This window comes from Canis aureus, chromosome 7 (genome assembly GCF_053574225.1).
Source record: "Canis aureus isolate CA01 chromosome 7, VMU_Caureus_v.1.0, whole genome shotgun sequence".
NCBI classification, from domain to species: domain Eukaryota; kingdom Metazoa; phylum Chordata; class Mammalia; order Carnivora; family Canidae; genus Canis; species Canis aureus.
Window position 1 is genome coordinate 14,643,629 of NC_135617.1, and position 6,386 is coordinate 14,650,014.

Sequence of the window (6,386 nt, forward strand, 5' to 3'; positions counted from 1 at the left end):
CCTTTGGTGTTAAGGGGGGAATGCCAACAGACTCAGCTGCTTTCCACCCCACTGGTATTTGAGGGACTTGAATTTGAGTCCTCCAGACATCTGCCTATACATATTCCCAACCATTGCTAGTTTTTTTCTCTTTTATTTTCTATCCCTTTGTCTTTTTGTTCCTCTTACCGGAAGACATACTCTCTACTTCATCATCCCTAGTGAAATTTTTATTTTTACATGGTATTTTCAACTGGCAGGAACTCTCTGTTACTCCTTGAATCTTCCTCTCGTATTTAACTGCCTCTATTCTTGTTTCAGTGGTGAAGTATTATCTCTCTGAGAGTATTAATTATAGCATGCTTTTAAATTCTCTTCTCTGCACTATCCTTTTTTCTCAGTTTTTTCTTTTTCATGTTTTGGTCCCTTCATGCAAGTTATTTTTTTAAAGATTTTATTTACTTATTTATGAGAGACACCGAGAGAGAAAGAGGCAAAGATATAGGCAGAGGGAGATGCAGGCTCCATGCAGGAAGTCTGATGTTGGGACTTGATCCCGGGACTCCAGGATCATGCCTCCCACCAAAGGCAGACACCCAACCACTGAGCCACCCAGGGGTCCCCCTTCATGCACATTAGAGGCTTTCTTCAAGTGACTCTTATTCTTGAATGTCCATATTTAAGAGAGAAGAATTTAAAAACTAAGTTAAAAACCAGTGTGTGGAGACAGGCCTCACCAAAATATGAGGGTCATTCCATTGGAGTTCCCTAGTTATCATCTTCTAATATATTGTGGTTACTCTCTCTCTCTCTCTTTTTGCCCTAGTGCCTCTATGCCCTTTAATTCTTTAATGTTATGGAGGTAGGGAAGAAAGAGGTGGTCAGGAAGGAAGATAAATTCAGGTGTTCAATATAGCAAGTTTCCCCTTGCTGGTGTCAAAATAAAAAAAAAATGGAGACCAGACTTGAAGATCCCCAAGCAGACAAAACCAGTAAACCCATGTAAGCAAAATTTAATTTTGCTTATTTCATAAACTGTGAGATAGTAGAAAATATATAATAGAAAAATATATGTTGGTCTCTGTCCCCAGTCCCTGGCACAAAGCTCCTAAAACCCTTGTAATTTCCTATTGATAAGAGGACTAGGAGCATCTCTTGTTCTAATATTTGTCTTTAACCCTTTTTTAATACAGGGCTCCCAAAATCTTTGTAAATTCCTAAGTGATAAAAGCATTAGTAGTATCTTTTGTTTTGATGAGGTGATTCTGGGTGGGTTCCTTGATGGAACCTTTTTGGGGGTTCATCACTGGAAAAACCAAGCCATGATCAGAAGCTTGGAATTTTCAGCCCTACCCCCTGTTTTCCTAAGAAAAGAGAGAAAGGCTGAAAATAGAGTTAATGATCAATCTGGCCTGCATGATGAAGCTCCCATAAAATCCCTATAGTGTGGGAGTTCAGAGAGCCTACAAGTGGGCAAACAAGTCCACTCCTATGATGGTGACATACCCAATTCCTCAGACACAGAAGCTTATGTGCTCAGGGTTCTCCTAGACCTTGCCCTATGTATGTTTTTCTGGCTATTCATTTGTATCCTTTATCATCCTTCAATTAACTGGTACTGTAACTAAGTGTTCCCCAGGGTTCTGTGAGCTGTCTAGCAAATTAATCAAACCGAAGAAGGAGATCATTGGAACCTGTGATCTATTACTCGCTGGGCTTGGGACTGGCATCTATAGTGTGTTGGGTGGGGAGGAGGCAATCTTAAGGGACTGAGTTCTTATCTATGGAATCTGAAATTATCTTCAGGTAGATAGTGTTAGAATTGAGTTAACTTATAGGACCTCCATTTGGTATCATGGAGGATTGCTTGGTACGGGAAAAACTACACATTTGGTGACCAGAAGTGTCAGAAGTGAAGTGTTCCATGTGAAAATAAGGGAGACACACATGAAAGAAGCATACAGTAGAAAGAGTATTTCATACAGTAGAATATTTACCATTTACATTGATGTGGATGGAACTGGAAGGTATTATGCTGAGCAAAATAAGCCAATCAGAGAAAGACAATTATTATATGGTTTCACTCATATGTGAAACATAAGAAACAGCTCAGAGGATCATAGAGTAAGGGAAGAAAAACTGAATGGGAAGTCATCAGAGAGGAAGAAAAACCATGAGAGACTCTTAACTATAGGAAACAAGTTGAGGGTTGATGAAGGAGAGGTTGGAGGAGGCACGGATTGGGTAACTGGATGATAGTCATTGAGGAGGGCACACGATGTGATGAGTACTGGGTGTTACATGCAACTAATGAATTATTGAACACTATATTTGAAACTAAGCATGTTAGCTAAGTGAATTTAAATAATTTAAATAATAATTTAAATAATAAAAAAGAAGCATAAAGTAGAAAACAGCTAGGTTTTTCCCTACATAGGAAGAGGGGAAAATATGTATTTTTTTCCTTTATATGAATATAAGTGAAACTTACTTTTTCTAAATGCCTCTAAGAATCATAAACAAAAAAAAAGAATCATAAACAAAGCTTGAGCCATCTTCCTAAAATAGTATAAGATAATCACTTTTATCCAATCACTGTCTTCTGGAAACCCCCACTGTAATAGTAATAACCAGTTGTTGTAAAGGTTAAACAACTTCCTCATTGTCTCTTTGTTGGTTTTTTAAGATAGATTTATTTGTTTGTTTGGTTTTTTGTTTGTTAATTTTAGAGAGAGAGAGAGAGCGAGGGCAGGGAGCAGAGAGAGAGGGAGAGGATCTCCCTCTATGCTGAGCATGGAGCCCAACTTGAGGCTTAGTTCCATGACTCTGAAATCACCACTTGAGACCAAATCAAGAGTTGGATGCTTAACTGACTGTGCCACCCAAGTGCCCCCCTCATTTTCTCTTTGTAAGCCATTCTGTTTATCATGCCCCTGAGCTCCATACCAGATTCAGGTTTGAAGTCTCCTTGTCTGTGAACAGTTTGTTTCTCCCTCAACAAAATATTCATATCAATAAAATGATACATTCTTTTGACATTGGCAGCATCCTGGGTGGTCAGGTAACAGTCCTCATGACTGAAGGGGGTTCCTTTCATCTTTTAGCCTGTAAACTACAGAGTCGGAGCTCTTGTCCTTCAGTACCTAATATTTAGTCACAACCCCCTCCCTCCAAAAAAAGAAAAAGAATCAAAACAGAGACAATAAAAAAAACCTTACCTACTCACTCACTACAGAAATTCATCTTTTTTAAATCCAATAGAATTTACTCAATTTGAAAATTAAGTTTTCAGAAATCTAAAGATCTTCTCTCTCTCTCTCTCAAGGATCTGACTCTTGCAAAACAATGATACTTTGGTTTTCCATCTTTTACCTCTGCTACGGGTTTTTAAAACCTTTTTGGAACTCAAAAGTAGAAAATACTACTTTGTTCTGCACTGAGTCTACCCTCCATCTGAGACAATAAATGCTACTTTATTTTTTTAAAAGATTTGTATTTATTTATTCATGAGAGACACACACAGAGAGAGAGAGAGAGAGAGAGAGAGAGGCAGAGAAACATGCAGAGGGAGAAGCAGGCGCCATGCAGGGAGCCTGACACGGGACTCGATCCCAGGTCTCCAGGATCATGCCCTGGGCCGAAGGTGGCGCTAAACCGCTGAGCCACCTGGGCTGCCCTAAATGCTACTTTACTGATGGATGGAAATCCACAAGGCCATAAGAAAACAAGCAGAAAAAGAAAACCAAAGTTAAAATCACCAAACTGTATTCTACTAAAAATAAATGCCATTGAGTTGTATTGAATGTGAAGTTAGCTCCTGTTGAAGTCAGAAATATAAGCAGTCAAGTCAGAATTCTAAGCCAAAGAAACAACCAAAAGAAACTAGAGTGGACAAGATAGGGTTCCAGGGCTAAGCCAGATAGAACCAAGTTGAGAACACACTTCTGAACCAAAGAACATAGGAAGATTTACATATCTGAAGACCTAAAGGTGCTTCCTTCTCCCTGGGATCTAGACAGACAAGTTAACCCAGGAGGCCCAGCAACCCACCTGAAACAGGCAAATCTGCCAAAAAAAAATTGTTTGGCTCTGTCAAGTTCACACCAGTAGGCTTGGGCCTTCTCTGTGTTTTTCCCTCATGAAGAAGCACTTTAGCTGGGATTTTCAGGATCATACAATGAAATGCGAAAACATGAAGACTGGCAAACACATTTTTATACCAAATGAACAACAATGGGCATGGCTGGGATCATCTTTCAACTAGGATGACATTTAGCTCCATGTTGGGGAAGGTCCAACCTACAGTAAGTTTAATTCAGTATAACAAATGTATGATGAACAACTGTGCAGGACACTTAAAATATGAAGGTGATGATAACTTCCTCTTTGTCCTCAAAAACGGATATTCTGTAAAGAAATATCCATTTCAAGGAAGAATTTCATGAAGAATAGCTTTTATGGTTCAAACTAAGTGTCTGTATCTTATAACACTTCCCCTGGGACGCCTGACTAGGTCAGCAGTTGAGCATCTGCCTTCGGCTCAGGGCATGATTCTGGAGTCCTGGGATCAAGTCCCATATCAGACTCCCCACAGGGAGCCTGCTTCTCCCTCTGCCTATGTCTCTGCCTCTCATTCTGTGTCTCTCATGAATAAATAAATAAATCTTTAAAAATAAACAAATAAGTAAAAACTGCTTCTAGGTTGTATAGGCCTCTGGCCAAATATTTTGTACAACCCCCTATATGCATAATCAATTTTATTTTTAAAAGTATAACTAAATTCATGGGCCCATGGGAGACATGGTGATTTACAAATGAAGATTTAGAATAGGGCTGAGAAAATGTCCTTATGTATTTGCTTATGTCCATTTAGTACATAAAGAGTTTTCATAATGTCTAGTCAACATGTCTTCTTATTCCGGTCCAGGAACCATCTCTCTGTTCTTTATTAAATGCTCCATTGCTGACTAATTTATGTCTCCAACTGAGAAAAAGTTAGCAGTGCTGTTATTACTCACAATAACATGACTCTTCAGAACATATTTGCATGGAAACCTTATAGAGCTTGTCCTTGAAGTTTCCTAATACCACTAACCAATGCCGGTTACTCTTACACATGACAGTGCTTCATTTACCTGCCACCTGTGGCTACTGACTTCTAAAATTTGTTACTATGCCTTATTGACAATAACCACAAATGCAAGTCTTACTCAGGACATACAAGAAAATGCACTTTCTGGACATGATAAATTTACTCTTCAGAATTTTATAGGATAAATATAAAACACCATATCTTTCAATCCCATCTTCTCTTAACTTTTTGGGCCATGATCACTGTATTCTTAGAGTATTTCAAACTGTACTTTCAAACTGTACTCCTGCCTTCCATACATGCCACCTGCAGGGAGGATAGGCATAAAGAATAAAGAATGGGTCCACTTGCTCAAAGAAATCTGTCCACCATTTACATGGTTTACAGTAAACTTGGAAGAGCAACATTATTAAATCAACCATAGAGACAAGAGAGGATGTTGATTAAAGGACCTGTTAACATAGCAGAGTTACAGTCTTGAAAAGACATAGGCAAGGACACCCCAGGAAGACTGCCTGCCAGGCAGCATAAAGCCTTCAGAGGAGATAGGGCCATAACCTGGGTGCCAGGCTCAGGGAACAGATAGGGTACAAGTTGCACTGTCACCCCTCTGCCACCCTCACCTGCAGATGATGTAGCCAGAAGGCAGCCCTGCAACCAGAACACAGATGGGGGCTGACATATGGACCTATACGTGACTAAAGGTTGGCAGTGGGTTATCAATAGTCCAGAATCAAACTCATCCTGTGTCCATGGCACTATCCTGCAAAGAAATACCAGACCAGCTAAACCAGCTTAAAGGGAAAAGGGAAATGAATTTCTTCCCTGCTGAGCTAGAAGCCCAAATAAATAAATAAATAAATAAATAAATAAATAAATAAATAGGGCCTGGGGTGACTTTCCTAAAGCTCCTCTAGATATCTAGTCAACCTCATACATGAATGGTATGGGAAAAGAAAGTAGAGAGAGAGTGTCCTGAAGTGAAAAATGGGACAGGGTCCATGCATCAGTCTGGGCAAAGATACCCTGCCCAGATGGCACTAGGGGAAGACTTAAAAAAATTCCAGAAAGGCAGGCATCCTGATATCCACAGTCCAGGGCAGTAATCCCACTTGTCCAGGTCTAAATGTGGCATTGGCATCATACTAGGACTTGTCACTTACAGAAAAACTTGAGACTTTCAGATGAATATGAAAGCTTTATCAAAGAACCATGATTTATTCTCATGATATCCCATCTAGGGAGTGGGGATAATATCATCCACTAATATCTGAGATTTTTAAAAATGTTTTCTATGAAAATTCTTCTCTTTTTT